The sequence below is a fragment of the Nannospalax galili genome, unplaced genomic scaffold (genome assembly GCF_000622305.1).
Source record: "Nannospalax galili isolate Female #2095 unplaced genomic scaffold, S.galili_v1.0 scaffold488, whole genome shotgun sequence".
Lineage (NCBI taxonomy): Eukaryota > Metazoa > Chordata > Mammalia > Rodentia > Spalacidae > Nannospalax > Nannospalax galili.
In genome coordinates, this window is record NW_008360316.1 from 6317022 (window position 1) to 6335921 (window position 18900).

The window sequence follows — 18900 nt, forward strand, 5'->3', positions numbered from 1 at the left end:
AAAGAGGTATTTAAAATAACATTTGAAAAGGGATTTATTAGGTTCTTTTAGTAAAACATTATGAAGACAAGCAAATTAAGGTAGAAAGTGAGGATGACACACATTCCCTGGCTCAGGGTTGCTTGATTCATGATTTTACAACTTTATAGTGGTACAAAAGTGTTATGTATTCAGTAGAAATCTTACTCATAATTTTAAAAATTTTTATATTTATTTATTTTATATGTATGAGTGTAATGCCTGCATGTATGTAAATGCACTCATGTTGTGCAGTGCCCATAGAGGTCAGAAGAGGGAATCAGATCCCCTGTAACTGGAGTTACAGATGGTTGTGAGCCACCATGTGGGTCCTGAAAACTGAATCCGGGTCCTCTGGAAGAGCAGCCAGTGCTCTTAACCACTGATCCAGCTCTCCAGCCCCTGATCAGAATTTTCAATTTGGTTATTTTCCAGGATTGGCAATGTGTGCTCTGGTCCTTTCTTCCACAGCTGAGCAGCAGCAGCCACTCTGGCTCCCAGTCAGCACTGGCATCACAGGGAAAACCACCATACAACAGTGCTGTGCTGTCCAGCTACCGGGACATTTAGGTTAGGTACAGTCAATGCAAATTTTTCTTTTCAATTTATGATGCACTCCTCAAGACACGACCCCATCTGAAGTCAAGGAGTGTCCACAGATTATCAAGCATGTAGATGTGAACCATAAAGCTGACACTAATGGCAGGATGGGTTATAAGATGATGACTGTCAAGGTGCTGGAGAGATAGCTCAACAGTTAAGAGCACTGGCTGCTCTTGCAGAGGACACAGGTTCAATTCCCAGCACCCACAAGGCAGCTAACAACCATCCGTAACTCTAGTTCCAGGGGAACCTCTAGGACACATTAAAAGCAATCCTAACAAGGAAGTTTATAGTTCTAACTGCCTACATTAAAAAATCAGAAAGAGCATGTATTAGTTACTTTTCTGTTGTTCTGATAAAACACCATGACCAAAAGAACTTATAAATGGAAGAGTTTATTTAAGCTTACAATACCAGGTTCCAGAGGGATTAGAGCCTGTCATGGCAGGGAGGCATGGTGAGGTGACAGGAGTGGGATCAGAAAGCTAAGCATAATCACATCTTCAAGCAGGCATGGGAGGCAGAGAGTGACTGGGGATCTAGCAAGGCTTAAGAACTCTCAAAAGCCCACCCCCAGTGCTGCACTTCGTCTAGCAAGGCCACACCTCCTAAAGCCTCCCAAAATAGCACCACCAGCTGGGGACAAAAAATGTTCAAATACTTGGAGCCTATGGGAGACATTCTCATTCAAACCAGGACATTCTATTCCCTGGCCCCCACAGGCTCATGAACATATAAAATACAAAATAAACTTAGTTTATCTTCTAAAATCCCCATAATTTTTACTAATCTCAATACTATTCAAAAGTCCAAAGTCAAGGCAACCTCTTAACTGTGAGCCTCTGTAAAATCACAAGTGAAATTACATACTTCCAACATGCAATGGAACCGAATACACACTCCCATTTCAAAGAGGGGGGATGGGGCATACTAAGGAAATACTGGACCAAAACAAGACCAAAACCCAAAAAGGAAAACACCAAATCCTACAGCTCCATGTCCGATCACTGGGACTTTACTTCCAAAAAAGTAAAGACTCAAATCCTCCAGCTTTGCTGTGTTCAACATACACTTCTCTCTTGGGCTGGTACCACTCACTGTATGCAGTTCCCCTTGGCAGATTTCTCACAGCTCTGGCATCTTGAACATCTTCTTGGGATCTCCACTGCCAACCAGGTTTCACCTTCATAGCTTCACACAATGGCCTATCAGGGCCTCTTGACCTATCAGGAGCTTCATTGTCCAGGGATTCACCTGCTGCATGTTGCCTGGCATCACTGGCATTCTGAAACCACAAAGAAAGAGTGATCCCTTCATTCTTTCATTTTTCATGTCTTTAAAGCCAGCACTATGTAAACAACACTGTCAAGTTCTGCTGCCATCCTGGGGTAGACTCTGGCCTGCCTCATCCACATTACCAGTAGCTATTCTATGCTGGATTTTCTAGGAGTAGAAACCCCCTCAGGTATTTTCCTTTCAAAAATTGGAGACTTCAGGGCTGGAGAGCTGGCTCAGGGGTTAAGAGCACTGACTGCTCTTGCAGAGGACCTGGGTTCAATTCCCAGCACCCACATGGGAGCTAACAACTGTCCTAACTCCAGTTCCAGGGCATCCAACACCCTCTTCTGACCCCCGTAGGCCCTGCACAACATGGGTCCACTTATACACATGCAGGCAATATACTCATACACATAAAAATAAATAACTTTTTTTTCAGCTGGAGACTTAATTGAGTGTGGTCTTTCCCTAAAAGTATCATTTCCATTGTTTAAGTGTAAATGTCTAGAATTCTCCTTAAACACTTTAATCTCCTTATCAAAGAGAGTCTCTCCTTCAGCATATGACTTGACTCCAATATCAATCCTCCTAGTACTTGTTTTCAATAAAAACTGTACATTCTGGGCCGGGCGTGGTGGTGCACGCCTTTAATCCCAGCACTCGGGAGGCAGAGGCAGGCGGATCTCTGTGAGTTCAAGGCCAGCCTGGTCTACATAGTGAGTTCAGGACAGCTGGGACTACAGGGAGACTCTGTCTCAAAAAGACCAAAAAAAAAAATGTGTACTAACAATCCAATTTTCTTCACATTTGCTTTGTAGAAATAAATAGCTGGTTATTTTTTCTGCCCCATTTGCTCTTTTTCACTGTAGATCTGCATAATATTTACTATTAACAGATACATCATCATTTCTACATTAAGCTTTCTTGAAATTTTCTCCCACCAAAGAAATTAGTTCATTACTTTTCAACTTAGCCTCAGGTAAGCTTTCAGGCTGTGAGTAGGCTCCAGCCATACACTTTGTCAAAATATCCCAATTGCTACTTAAGTCTTTATTTCCCTCTGGAACTACATTATTCTCAGCATTACTTTCTTCCAGGCTCCTACTAGAACAGCCCATTAAGCTCTGCTTACAGCATTTAAACACTTTTCTAGGCCAAACTTCCAAAGTCTTCCAGGTTTTTTCCAAAAACCCATATGCTCAAGTTCTTCATAGCCAACACCCCTCTCCTGTTACCAACTTCTGTATTAGTTACTTTTCTGTTGTTGTGATAAAACTCCATGACAAAGGGAACTTATAAATGGAAGAATTTATTTGAGCTTACAGTTCCAGGTTCCACAGGGATTAGAGTCCATCATGGCAAAGAGGCATGGTGAGGTGACTGGAGCAGGAGCAAAAAGCTAAGTGTAATCATATCTTCAAATAGGAAGCAGAAAGTGACTGGGGATCCAGCAAGGCTTGAGAACTCTCAAAGCCCACCCCCGCCCAGTGATGCACTTCCTCCAGCAAGGCCACACCTCCTAAAGCTTCCCAAAACAGCACCGCTAGCTAAGGACAAAATGCCCAAATACTTGGAGCCTATGGGGGCCATTCTTATTCAAATCACCACAGAACACAAATAAATGGCTTAATGGTACAACTCAAGAATCTGGAAAAGCAAGAATAAGCCAAACCTAAACCCATGGGAGAAGAAAATATCAGAGCAGATATCAATGGCATCAAAACAAAGAAAACAATACAAAGAATCAATGAATGTAAGAGCCGGTTCTTTGAAAAGATAACCAAGATAGACCCTTAGCCTAGCTAACCAAAAGAAGGAAAGAGCAAATAAAAATCAACAAAATAAGAGATGAAAAGGGAAATATCACAACAGACAGCAAAAGAATCCAGAACATTATAAAGGAATATTTTTAAAACCTATACTCTTATTAAATTAGAAAATCTAATAAAATTTAAAAAAAAGAAAAATTTCCAAATTCAATGTAACTACCAAAGTTAAACAAAGAAGAGATCAACAACTTAGAGACCCACAACAACAAAGAAGGAAATCAAACAGTATTACAAAGCCTCCTGACTTAAAAAACAACAAACAAAAACAAAACCCAGGTCCAGATGGATTCACAGTAGAATTTTAACGGACCTTCAAAGAAGATCTGTAACCAATACTGCTTGATTTATTCAAAAAGATAGAAACAGAGGGAGAACTTCCAAACTCCTTCTATGATGCCAGTATTACTCTAATGCCAAAACCTTGTAAAGATAAAACAAAAAAGAAAACTATAGGTTCATATCCCTAATAAATATAGACACAAAAATTCTCAGCAAAATACTTTCAAATAGCATACAGACACACATTCATCTACCATGAAAAAGTTCATCTACCATGATCAAGTTGGCTTTATTCCAGAGATACAGAACTGTTTCAATATATGTAAGTCAATAAATGTAGTAAGACATATAAATGGACTTAAAGACAAAAAAAAAAAAAACATGATCATTTCAATAGATGCCAAAAAGATCTTTGACAAAATCCAACATCCATTCATGATAAAAGTCCTAGAGGGAATTGGACTGGAGGGAACATAACTCAACATAATTGTGGCTATATATAACAAATCCATAGTCAACATCATTCTAAATGGAGAAAAACTTGAAGCATTCACATTAAAATCAGGAGCCAGAGAAGTCTGTCTACTATCCCCACTCCTTTTTAATATAGCACTTGAAACTCTAGCCAGAGTAATAAGACAAGAGAAGGAAATTAACTTGGTACTAATTAGAAAAGAAGCAGTCAAATTATCTGTATTTACAAATGATAGGATATTATACATAAGAGATTCCAAAATTCTACCAGAAACCTAGAAATTATTAACACTTTCAGCAAAGTGACAGGTTACAAAATCAATTTACAAAAATCAGTAGTCTTTTTATATACTAACAGCAAGCAATCAAAGAAAGAGCTCATGGAAATCCTCCCATTCGCAATAGCCTCGAAAAAATAAAATATCTGGGAATATATCTAACCAAAGACATTAAAAACCTCAACAAGGAAAACTTTATTTTTTTATGTATATGAATGTACTGCTTGCATGTATGAATGTGCACCCATGCCATACAATACCCATGGAGATCAGAAGAGGGCATCAAATTCCCTTGAAACTGGAGTTACAGACAGTTGTTAGCTGTGATGTGGGTGCTGGAAACTGAACCCAGGTCCTCTGCAAGAGCATCCAGTGTTCTTAACTGCTGAACCAGATCTCCAGCTCCTACAATAGAAATTTTAATATTTTTGAAAATTTTAATATTTTTATGTGTATGAGTGCATTGCTTGCATGCATTTAAGTGCACCCAAGTCATGCAATGCCCATGGAAGTCAGAAGAAGGCTCAGATGCCTTGGAACTAGATTTATGGGTAGTTGTTAGTCACCATGTGGGTGTTGGGAATCAAACCCAGATCCTCTGCAAGAGCAGCCAGTGCACTTAACCACTACAATGAAAACTTTAAATCTTTGAAAAAAAAAAAAAAATTGAGAAAGACATAAGGAGATGGAAAGACCTCTGTGTTCATGGATTGGTAGAATCAATATAGTGAAAATGATCATCCTACCAAAAGTAATTCACACATTTAATGCAATTCCAATCAAAATCCCCCTAGCACTCTTCACAGAAATAGAAAAAAAATCTTTAAATTCATATGGAATCACAAAAGACCTTGGAAGCCAAAGCAATCCCAAACACAAAGAGTAATGCTGGGGGCCTTAGTACAGTAGATTTCAAACTATATTACAGAGCTATGGTCATAAAAACAGCATGGTACTGGCAAAAAAAAAAAAAAACTAGACCTGTAGATCAATGGAATAAAATAGAAGACCCAAACATGAATGCACACAATTTCAGCCACCTGATATTTGACAAAGGTGCCAAGAACAAACACTGGAGGAAAGACACCATCTTCAACAAATCGTTCTGGCAAAACTGGATCTCCACATGTAGAAGAATGAAATTAGACTAATATCTATCACCTACACAAAAGTCAACTCCAAATGGATTAAGGACTTCAATGTGAAACCTGAAATGTTGAAACTGTTAGAAGAAAATATAGGCAGTACCCTCCAAGATATAGGTGCAGGAACGAACTTTCTAATTGAGACATCAGTTGCTCAGGAATTAAGGCTAACAATTGATAAATGGGGCCTCATTAAACTAAAAACCTCCTGTACAGCAAAGGAAACAATCAAGTGAAGAGGAAGTGCATAGAGTGGGAGAAAATCTTCACCAGCTGTTCATCTAACTGAGGATTAATATCCAGAATATACAAAGAATTCAAAAAACAAAGAAGCAAGAAAACAAATGCGTCTATTAAAAATGGGCTATGGGGGCTGGAGAGACAGCTCAGCAGTTAAGAGCACTGACTGCTCTTATAAAGGACCCAGGTTCGATTCCCAGCACCCACATGGTGGCTACAAACCGTCCTTAACTCCAGTTCCAGGGAAATCCGAAGCCGTCTTCTGACCTCCACGGCATTGCATGACACGGGTGCACTCACATACATGCAGGCAGTACACTCATACACATAAAATAAAAATAATAAAATATTTTTTAAATGGGCTATGGATTTGAACAGAGAACTCTCAAAAAAAGAAATAAAAATGACTAATAAACACCTCTAAAAATGTTCAGCATCCTTGGTAATTATGGAAATGTAAATCAAAACTAAGATTTCATCTTACTCCAGCCAGAATGACTAAGACCAAGAGAACATACGACACCAAATGCTGGCAAGGATACGAGGAAAGGGGAATCCTCATTCACTGCTGGTGAGATTGAGAACTGGTGCAACTACTGTGGAAATCAGTGTAGTGAACTTTAAAAAGCTAAAGATGAACCTACCATATGATCCAGTACCCAAAGTACTCACCACTGCGGAGATACTTGTGTAGCCATGTTTGTTCCTGCTCTTTTCATAATAGCTAAGAAATGAAAACAACCTAAATGCCCCTCAACTAATGAATGAATAAAGAAAATGTGGCATATTTATACAACTGTGTTCTATTCAGCAATAAAGAAAGACAAAATCATGTAATTTTTCAGGTAAATGGAAGTAGAAGCTGTTATAGTTAGTGAAGTAACCCAGACTCAGAAAAAAAAACAAGCGATGAATTTTTCACATTTGTGGATCTTAGCTCCAAATCCATAGATGAGAATATACATCTTGATGTAACCATAGAAGCCAGGAAAATGAAAAGGAATCATGGGGGTAGGGGAAAATAGGAGCTCAAGAGAGGGGAATAATAGGAGGCAGGTGTTATCAAGGGGGAAATGGGGTTAACAGAAGAGGAAGGAGAGAGGGTTATATAGTGGGAGAGAGAGGAGAGAGAGAGAGAGAAAAATAATGCTTAGGGAGTCTGAAAAACCAGAGAGAAATTTATTAGTTCAAAAGTCTACAGAAAAACACAAATACAAAATATATATGAACACATGTATAGCTGAAGGCTATATAACAAAAAAACACAATGACTGACACAACAAACTATTGATATTGGTACAGTAGTGCACTTTTATCTTGGGGGCAATCAATAGCTGTCTAATTAGACTTACGGCCCCTCAATGGGAGGGAACTCATGTGTGGCACTGTAAACATAGCCAAATACACATGGCTGGAGTGGTCATAGATCTGAGAGAAAAACCTTTTACCACATTCCTCAAACAATGTACTTTCTTACTGCATTCTAAATATGTCTCCCTATATTTACAGACAAGTGTACCTCTCACCACTCATCAAAGAAGCTTCTTGCAAAGATGGAGACAATATAGTTTCACAGCAGTTCAAACACAGAGAGTAAATGTCTGTGAGGTGCCCAGCCCTAAGTGACACATCTACAATGTAACCCCTATACCTAAGATTTGGGAAACATAGCAGAACAGGAGGCAGAAAGAACATTAATGTAGCTCTCAACTCTCACCAGTGAAGCTTCCTAATGCAACAGATGGTGAGTAACCCAGTAAACCACAACTGGCCAAAGTGCAAAGAATAAGAGACTGCCCCTGGGGAGAACATCTATATCAAACTCTGCAACCCAAGGCTCAGGGACCATTGCAGAAGAGGGGGCAGAACGACTGTAAGTTCCAGGGATGGTGGATGACGATAAGTAAACAGTTTTCCAAACAGCTGGGAAGTTACTCACATGAACTTACAGCAATGGTGACAGCATGCACAAGACCCATGTAAGCTCAACATACAAAAACACAGCATAGAAGTGGGAAATGAGTAAGACGCCCCAACCTTAGCTGAGAAACTACTGACAACCAACAACTACTGGGAGAGGGAGAGTTGGTTTAAAGGAGTGATGCTAGAAAGGTTAGCCAGGCCCCAGTGGATGTACACACACCGAAGGACAGTGTGTGTTTGAGGACACAAACTTGGCTTGATAGGTCTTAACATACATGACAGAATACATAAAAACCAGTGGGGGTGCTATGGGGAGTTCAGATAGGAGAAAGGCTCTAAATATGATCAAGATATATTGTATAAAATTCACAAAAAAATCAATAAAAAAGAGAGAAAGAAAAAAAACAAAATAAAGCACCTTTTAATAATGCTAAGAAAAAAAAGAAGAAAATTTTTAGGAAGTTTATTTGAAAAGTTAATTTATCAGCTGGGCATAGTGGTACATGCCTATGATCCCAGCACGTGGGAGACTGAGGCAGGAGGATCATCAGTTCAAAGACAACCTAGATAATACAGGGAGTTCAAGGCCAGTCTGAGCTGCACAGCAAAGCCCTGTCTCAACCACTCCTCAAAAGAAAAGAGGAGAGAAGAAAGAGAAGATTCATTTTTATCCACTATTATCAACAATGAACCTAACCCTTAATACATATTGTACCTTGCATCATTAGTTATTAATGGACTGGAGGTATATCAAGAAATCAAAATAAACTACCCATAACATAAAAGAAAGGGAAGCCTCGCTAGATTAATATTTTCAGCAGTACTCAAGCCAGTGCTTAACACATTTTTATGTAAGTATAAATGTTCTCATTCTCCTTAGAGATGTGCTACTGAATCACAAAAGCCTCAACCCCTTGATAATGATAATGCTTGTTTTTTCATTCATTCACTCATTCATTTAAGAAGTAGCTATTGAGGCAGGCATTGTGGCACATGCCTTTAGTCCCAGCATTTCGGAGGCAGAGGCTGGTGGATGATAACTGTGAGATCAAGGTCAGCCTTGTCTACATAGTGAAGAGGAAGAGGCAGAGGCAGAAGGAGAAAGAGGAGGGGCGGAAGGGAGGGGGGGAGGAGGAAGAGGAGGAAGAAGAAAGGAGAGGAGGAGGGGAGGGGGAGGAGGAAGAACCAACTATAAAAGAGCAACTATGAGCTGGGCATTTTATACACAGTAGAGACATAAGGGTGCACAAAATAGGCAAAATTCCCTGTCCTCAAGGAGCTGGCCTTTAGGGGCAGTGGTTCCATCCCGGGGAGCCATTCTGCAAAGTCTGGAGATATTTTTTGCTTTTCACAGTCAGGGTGAGACAGGGAGGAAAGAAAAGGGGGAGGAAATGAGGGACGGGAGAGGAGAGGACATGAGGGGAGGAGGGGAGAGGTAAGCTGGAACAATGACTTCTTAAATCTTTGGTGTCACCCCACCTTCCTAGAATCTTATACAAATTATACAGCTCTTTTGCCTAAAAGAAGTTTTATGTGTCTATTAGATTATAAAGTGCTATTAAGAAACACAAAAGAAGCTGGGAGTGGTGGCGCATGCCTGTAGTCCTAGCACTTGGGAGGCAGAGGCAGGCAGATCGCTGTCAGTTCAAGGCCAGCCTTGGTCTACATAGTGAGTTCCAGGCCAGTTGGGGCTTCAGGGAAACCCTGTTTCAAAAAGACAAAAAACAAAACAACAACAACAAAAAAAAACTACACACACAAAAGAAAAAATGAAATGGCATATGAATTTTCTTTGAGACCACATCTTTTACAAATATACAATGAATGATGTAAAGTAAGATTATATGAAGCTGGGGATATAGCTCAGTTGACAGAGTGCTTGCCTTATTATAAGCCAAAGGTCTTGGGACTGATCTACAGCATCTAATAAACCTCACATGGTGACACATGCCTGTAATCCAAGCAAGCACTTGGGAAGTAGAGGCAGAAGGACTAGAAGTTCAAAGACATCCTCAGCTACTTACCTAGTTCAAGGCCAGCCTAGGCTACATGAAGCCCTGTCTAACACAAAATAAAAAGTGTTATGGTTAATATTGTCACTGACAAGATCTTCAGTCACCTAGGAGCCAAGCCTCAAGGCGCACCTGTAGGGGGAGTGTCTAGATTAGGTTGGCCCCTGGCCATACCTGTGAGGGATTACCTACACTAACTGAAGTAGGAAGATTCACGTTAACTATGGGCAGCACCATTTCATGGGCCTGGGCCTGGACTGCATGAAAAGGAGAAAGCTAGCTGAGTGCCAGCATTCATCTCCTTCTGCTTCCCAACTCTGGACACAATGTGACCAGCTGCCTAAGCCTCCTGCCGCCGTGACTTCACTACCATGATGGACTGTACCATGAACCAAATTCAACATTTCTTTAAGCTTCTTTTATCAGGTATTTTATCACAGCAACAAGTAGATAATACAGTGAGTGTGGGGGTTGTGAAAACATAATCTAGTTGAAGGAAAAGGAGAAAGCAAAACATTGACCATGATTTGGCAATTGAGGAGGGTGAGTTAGATGTATACAGGTACTCAACATTATCTTTAATTTTGTCTATATTTAGATTTTTCATTATAAAAGCCTAAAAAAGATATATCATCAAACAATATAGTCACTCCTTTTTTTAGACAGAGTCTTATTAAGTAGCTCTGGCTGACCTGGAACTCACAAGGTAGACCAGCCTGGCCTTGAACTCACAGAGATACACCTGTTTCTGCTTCCTGGGTGCTGGAATTAAGGCCATGCAACACCAAGCCCTGCTTTTCCTTTTGAATTCACATTTTTGTGTAGTACTTTCTTGAGTTATGACAGTGATTCAAAACTAATGTCTAAATTAACTGAACATTGTACCAAGCCTTTGTGCCTTTATCACAGAAAGCTTGAACCAAAATTTTCCAAGCTAAGCTGGGGATATAACTCAGTGGATAAAGCAGTTGCTGTACAAATATGAAGACCTGAGTTCAGATCCCCAAAACCCATGTAAAGCCAGATATAGAAACATGCATCTGTAATCCCAGAGCTCCTACAATGAGGTGAAAGTCAGAGACAAGAGCCCCAGAAGTTCACAGGCCAGCTAGCCTGGCATACACAGCAGTGAACAATAGACCTTACTTCAAACAAGGTAAGAACCAATACTTAAAGTTTTCCTCCGATCTCCACACATGCACTGTGGCACACATCCAAATGCACTCACACACATGAACATGTACACACAATATATACACATCACAATATACACACATACAATATACACACATACACAAAAGATAAAAAGTTCCTAAGCCAGTTTGAAGAAGCCAATTTGATCAAATTGATCTCACCAAAATCATATTAGCATTTTTTTAGAGAGAGAAAAACTTTTGCTACATCTTTGGATGAAATTTTATATTGTGAAAATGATTTCACCTCAGGGCTGGAGAGAGAGTTCAGTGGTTAAGAGCACTGGCTGCTCTTGAAGAGGACCCAGGTTTGATTCCCAGCACCCACACGGCATTTAACAACCATCTGTAACTCCAGTTCAAGGGGATCTTACACCCTCTTCTGACCTCCACAGGCACTGCATAACTCAGGTGCACTTACATGCAGGCAATATACTCATACACATAAAAAATAAAGATAATAAAAACTGATTTCATCTTTATGTCAAAATTTAAATTTTTAATCTACATGTGTGGCATGTATACAGATTCATGTGAGTGTGTGCACATCTACATGTGCTCATAAGTATGGAGGCTAGAGGTTGACATTGGGCATCTTGCTCAGTCACTCTGCACCTTATCCTACCCTTTGAGACAGGGTCTCTCACCGAACCTGGTGCTCACTGACTGGCTGGGCTGGCTGGTCAGTGAGCTCCAGGGATCTGCCCCCTACTCAGCACTGGGGTTATAGATGTGTGCCACGGCACTCAGATTTCACATGGGTTCTGGGTATGAAATTGAGGTCCTTCTGCTTGTACAGCAAGCACTTTACCAATTAAGTCACCTCCCCAGCCCCCAAATTTAAGTTTCATTATGTATATTTCAACATTCAGTTATAAATGTGTAGATTTAAGAAATAAATGGAGATCACATTTTTTAAAAGTTTTAAGCACAGAGAATACAACCCATCGTGAGAGGCCTGGGCACCATGGAGGGACTCTGTCTTAATTCTCTTTCTACCTCCAGGGCATGGTACCATGCCTGGCACATATTTCACACTCAATACAACTTGTCAAATGAAAAAAAAAATACTGCTCTAGAGTAGCACAGAGCACGAATTTTACAATTGAAAAAATAAACTGAAACCCATCTCCTCACTTTCTGGCAAGGAGATGGAGGCCTGGGAAGGTTAAACCACACAGCTAATGGATGTATGCTGAAAGAAATGTTTGAGGAAGATTGAGCTGACATCCAGCTATGGAATGCTGGGGAGGAGAAAAAGACTGGAAGGAAAGGCACGTGTTAAGAGATGCCTGCAATCATCACAGTGTGAGGGAACGAGAGTGTAAGCTAGGATGATGGGAAGGGAACAGGAGGCAGGGGAGGATCTGAAAGACACAGAAAAGGCTCCCTCAGCTGGGCTGTCTTGCTGTCAGTGAGATTTCATCTTGACCTATTTCTACACATGCTGGTATCAATCATGATCCCCAGATATTTTTTACCCATGGCCCCAAACTGCACAGAAAGACATAATTAGCAACGCTTTTGACTCAACTAGGGCCTCTGAGGGTGAATCATACCCTCCACCATCCAATTATCCATCATAAATATAGTTCAAACTCTGACTATTCTAAGCAATGGTTCTTTATAATGTCCATTCAAATGCTGGTTTCTCCATTAATATTGGCCTGAGCCCAACCTCTTTAACTTATCTGTTGAGAATTCCCCCATATTTTTACCCCTCCACTAGAGATAATCAATCTTAACACACATTCTTCTGTAATGTAACAGTAAACAGCCTTGCAGAATCATATCACAATCTTTATTTATCCCCACACATGCTAAGATCAAAGTTGCACTTGACTTCATAACTTCTTTTAAGATGTTATAGAAGCATATTATCATCTTCAGTTAGAACTAGTTTATTTCTGTTGTTCAAGATCAGTAATTCATAGGTAATTACAGCACTGGTGGTCAGGAGTTAGGGAGATATTTTATGCAAACCCACTAACAGTGGGTAAGAAAGACCATGATAGTCTGGACAGGCAAAAGACAGGCAAGGGGTGGGGAGTATAAAATCAGAGGGTGAGTGGGAATGCAGGTGAGGAGACATGAAGCACACAAACAAATGTGAAGAGCAAGGGGCTGGCAACCGATCTATATACAGCTGAGGACTTTGTGGTCAGCCACAGGCCACACAACCAACAGTGGTCCTCTAAGTTTATAATGGTGTTGATCATGGTGGTACAAGCCTGTAGTCTCAGTACTCAGGAAGCTGAGGTAGGAGAACTGCCTCAAGTTTGAGATCAACCTGAACTACTCCAGGCCAACCTGAGCTACAAAGAAGACCCTGTCGCCAAAAAACGTAAATAAGTAAATAGTTTACAGATAACTACCTTGCTAAATTCCTTATTAATTTGAACAGTTTGTAAAAAATATTTTGTTTTTTCTATACATATAAACATGTCCACTGAAAATAAGGTTTTAGCCAGGCATGCAGGGACACGCCTTTAATCCCAGCAGAGGCAGGCAGATCTCTGTGAGTTCAAGGCCAGCCTGGTCTATATAGTGAGTTCCAGGCCATCTGGGGCTACAGAGAGACCCTGTCTCAAAAAGACTAAAGAAAGAAAGAAAAGGAAAAAAAAGCAAGGTTTTATGATTTTCATACTTTTTATCTCACCAAATTGACTAGAATTTCATAAATTGTTGCCACAAAAGTTGTGAAATCTCGGTCTTGCCCCTGAAATTGAAAAATGACAAGAATTCCACTATTAAACCTGAGCATGAGTTTGGCATAGCTATAATCCCACACACCTATAATCCCAGCACTCAGGAGTCTGAGGCAGGAAGATTACAAATTTGAAGCCAACCCGCACTACATCTTAAAAAAATACATCATAATGGAGCTGAATAATTCTCATTGTTATAGTAATGTCATAGCCAACTGATGCAGTACAATGTTCACATGTTGGTGATGGTGATGGCATTATGGATAAACTTTCATCATTGCCCATGAAAGTATAACACACACACACTTACTATAACATGATACACTTCATGGTTATAAATGTTACTGACCTATTCATTATATTATACTTTTTCTTATTATTTTAGAGTATATTCCTTCTATTTATAAAAAATTTTTGTAGACAGCACATCCTATTATGTTGGTAGAAGTCTCACAATCTTGGTAGACATCTCTTGGTGGAATCCTTTGCTCTTGTGCTTGGTCTAATCTCGTTTTGCTCATAATGGCCCTAGGAGAGGCTACATCCTATATACAAAGTGTTGTGATTTGAACTTGAACTATCTCCTGTAGGCTCAAGTGTTTGAACACTTACTCACCAGTTGGAGGTAGGCTGTGAACCCAATAGAATGTGGAGCTTTGCTAGAGGAAATGGGTGAGTAGAGGCAGACCTTGAGGTTTTATAGCCTGGCTCCACTCCCTGTCACTTCTTGACTGAGGTACAATGTGACCAACCACCTCACACTCCTGTTGCCATGCCTTCCCTCCCATGGCAGGTGCATCCTCAAAAGTTGTAAGCCAAAATAAACCCTTCCATCCTTAAGTTGCTTTTTGTCAGATATTTTGCCACAGCAACAAGTAACTAATATATACACCATGGAGCCGAGGTGTATAGCAGGTCACACTGTCAAGTACTCTGTGATGTTTGTCGCACAGCTTAATTGCCTGTGTTTTCAGGATGTGTCAAATGTTTAAGCAGCACGATTATTTATACTGTGGAAATCACTGCATGGTTCCTCCTCCAAACACTAAAACATGCTAGGTCAACTCCGACCCAGCACTTCTGCTCCAAGGCTCATAAACACACACTGTATCTAGTCATCCCTGAACTCTACACCCTCCCCCTCCTCTGGTCTTAAAGGGCCTTACTCTACGTGCTTCTCTCCCTGCAGGCTTTTCAGTCACCACTCCAGCTCACCAAGTCCTTCTCCTTCTGAGCAGTCCCAATGGCAAAGGACCATCTGGTACTGTTGTGGAATCTGGCCTAGTCTTGCCACTGGGGGAAAAAAAAAAAAAAAACCCTCCTTGTGACAGTTTTTCATCCCTCCTCCAGAGAAAGAGCCCAGAGCAAGTGAATTAAGAACAATATTTTGAAACTATGTTAGGGTTCTGTTTTTGTCCATTTACTATTTAAAACAGACTGGGTGTTATAGCTTGAGAACAAGTGGCTCCTTATTTGGGGATTGGTTTATAAACTGCATGGTTGAAAATACATCCCAGCCCAGGGCTTTTTCTATAGCTGGTGATGAAGAAATGAACAAAGCCAGAGCCCCAAAAGACCAATATAGTCAGCAGCTGCCAGGGAAGATTTCATACTTAGAATGGTTAGCTGGCTAGAGAGTGGTTCTATTAAAAGACTTTGTTTCCTCTGCAAAAGTAAAGTTTGAATGCATTAAATCTTAACTGAGTGCTAGAGGCCTCGACATATAACATGAAAATAGACTAACTAAACTAACTACAAAGCAGTTTTCCAAGTAAGTTCAAAGATTTTCAACTAAGCCAGGCATGGTAGCACATGCTTTTAGTCCCAGCACATGGGAAGCAGAGTGCTCTGTAAGACAGAGGTCAGCCAGGTCTACAGAGCGAGTTCCAGGCCAGCTGGGGCTACAGGGAGACCCTGTCTCAAAAACAAATGAACAAAGATTTTCAACTTTTTAAAAACCCACTAATTTAAAATGAGGCTTTTGTTTTGAAAATAAATTGCACCAAAGGAGCAATAAACTTGCGCATGTCTGACACCCTGAACTTGGAACTGGATACCTAACATTTCATCTGTGCCATGTATTTAGTCACTTATTCTATGTTCATTAATTGAATATCTAATATATTCTGGGTAATGTTTGCTGGGTACTGGGAAAACAAAGAAAAATAAGACATCCTCACCCACAAGGACATCAAAATGTGAGGCAAACATGTTTTTAAATATGACAAGTGATCTAACAAAATATGCACCTATCTTGGACTTGAGGCCATAACTGAGTACTAGATGCTGACTCCACTAAGTGAGTAGAGGAGCTGTGTAAATTACAGTTTGAAGCAGACAAAGATGTAGTTTCTGGAAACTGAGAATAAGCTATAAGACATCCAGTGAGTCTAAACATATCCTAGACTCCTATGACCACCAGGGGACAGAAACAAACTAGATGTCAGCAATCCCGAAATACGGGATGCATATCAAGAACTAATAAAAATAGCAGAGGTAAAAACAACCAGAGGGCAAACATCAGGTAAGATGTGAAAAGGCAAGAAATCACAGGGATATGGAACCAGAGCTGTTTAGTCAAAGCTCATTTGTGATCACAGAGAAGGAGTAAGCCAAATCTTAAAGACAAACTCCCATCTGTCACAAGTATGCTATGTGCCAAGCATTTGGCTAGTCACTTCCTATAAATTATTCCATTTTATCTCCCACCCGAAACTATAAGAGGGCTGTTTACAAATGAAAACACAGAGACTCAGTGATCTGGGATTCAAACCTTGAGGTCTGGTTTACAAGTTTTTGCACAGTCAAGTCTATATCCTTCCTGCCTGGGAAGGCACATTGCAAGTAGTTCCCGCCACTGGAGGAAAGTGAGGAAATACTGGCTACAGATTAAGGCAAACTGGTTAAAATGAAGAGAGCAAAAACCAAGGGCAGAGAATAACAAGATGACCCAAGGAACTTCCATTAACTTGTCAGAGTAGACTTAGTGTGGCCACTTTTGTTACTGTCTCAATTTCAATATGGCAGTGATCATATATCAGAAGTCCTGGCACCTTTGACTCGGACATCAAGTTATACATACCCAAATAAAAGAATCTAATATCTGGGAACATTTCTGAGGCTGAACAAGGAGATAATTCAATTTACTGAGGAAAAATGAAGAAGGAACACTAGTGGATCACAGGCTATGATGTGAAACAAAGTCTGCTGCCCCAGCAAAACCATTTCCATCCAAAGAACAGCCAGGGCTGAGGTACTTATTGTTCCACATCTGCTCTAGAGAAAACAAATGGGCCCCAGCAATGGGGGCATGGAGTGGGTGTATGCCAGCTTTCAGTCCCAGGTAGCACGATGGCTATTATTCACCATTCATCTGAAATACAATGGCTTTATATAGGAGTTCTTAAGGAAATAAGCATTAGTTAGCAGAAATGAAAGCACAGTTAGGACTAGGAGCACAGGAGATACAAACATACAAACAAGTAAGGGACCACTTAAAAAGGGTTGGCCAATTAAGGAGGCTGGAGAGATGGCTCAGCGGTTAAGAGCACAATGACTGCTCTTACAGAGGACCTGGGTTCGATTCCCAGCACCTATATGGCGGCTACAAACCGTCCTTAACTCCAGATCCAGGGGAATCCGAAGCCCTCTTCTGACCTCCGAGGCATTGCACGACACAGGTGCACTCACATACATGTAGGCAATACACTCATACACATAAAAAAAAAAAAAAATTTTAAAAAGGGGGTTGGCCAGTTTTGCAAGATGACAAAAATTCTGGAGATGGATGATGGACGTCATTGCATGATAATGGTGGTTGCACAATGATGTAAATAGGACTTAATGTCAACGACCCGGCATATATCTTTTAAATCCCAGCACTTGGGAGGCAGGTGAAGAAGAAGGTGGATCTCTGTGAGTTCTAAGTCAGGCTGGTCTACATAGTGAGTTCCAGACCTGCCAGGGATGTCTTAAATTAATTTAGGACTGGAGAAATGACTCAGTGAATAAGAGCTCTTGCTGCTCTTCCAGAGGATCTAAGTTCAATTCCCAGCATCCACATTATGCAGCTTATAACCTCCTGTAACTCTAGCTCCAGGGGATCTTCTCCAAAGGCACTCACACATACCTGTAGAGACACACATGTACACACATAAAACTAAATCTTTAGCTGGGCTTGGTGGCACACGCCTTTAAATCCAGCACTTGGGAGGCAGAGACAGGCGAATTTCTGTGAGTTCAAGGCCAGCCTTGGCTACATAGTGAATTCCAGGCCAGCTGGGGCTGCAGGGAGACTCTGTCTCAAAATAAAACAAAAAATAATAAATAAATAAATAAATAAATAATAAAAATAAGTCTTTAATAAATGTTTGCTTAGCTACAAAAATGATATCTGTAAGAGAACACACATGATTTCTTTTAAACAAGAGGATAGTTTACCAGCAGCTAGGCAAGCTGATTGGTGTTACTTAAGAATGACTTGTGAAAGGGATCTGCAACTTATGTTAATCTCTGAATAGCATGATATAAATGCTATTAAATTCTTGGAACCCCTGGAGAGATGGCTCAGTGGTTAAGAGCACTGACTGTTCTTATAGAGGACTCCGGTTGGATGCCCAGCACCCAAATGGCAGCTGACAACTGCCCGCAACTCCAGTTCCAGGGGATCCAACACCTTCTTCTGACCTCCTTGGGCACTGCACTACAGAGGTGCACTTACACACTTGCAGGCAATACACTCATACACGTAAAATAAAAACAATATAAAAAATCCTTGTCTCTACATTTTTGTGTATGGGTATGCAATGACACACACACACACACACACACGTCAAGAGACACATGTGGGAGTCAGCTCTCTTCTTCCAACATGTGAATCCTGGAACCAAACTCAGGTCATCAGTCTTAGCATCTGGTATT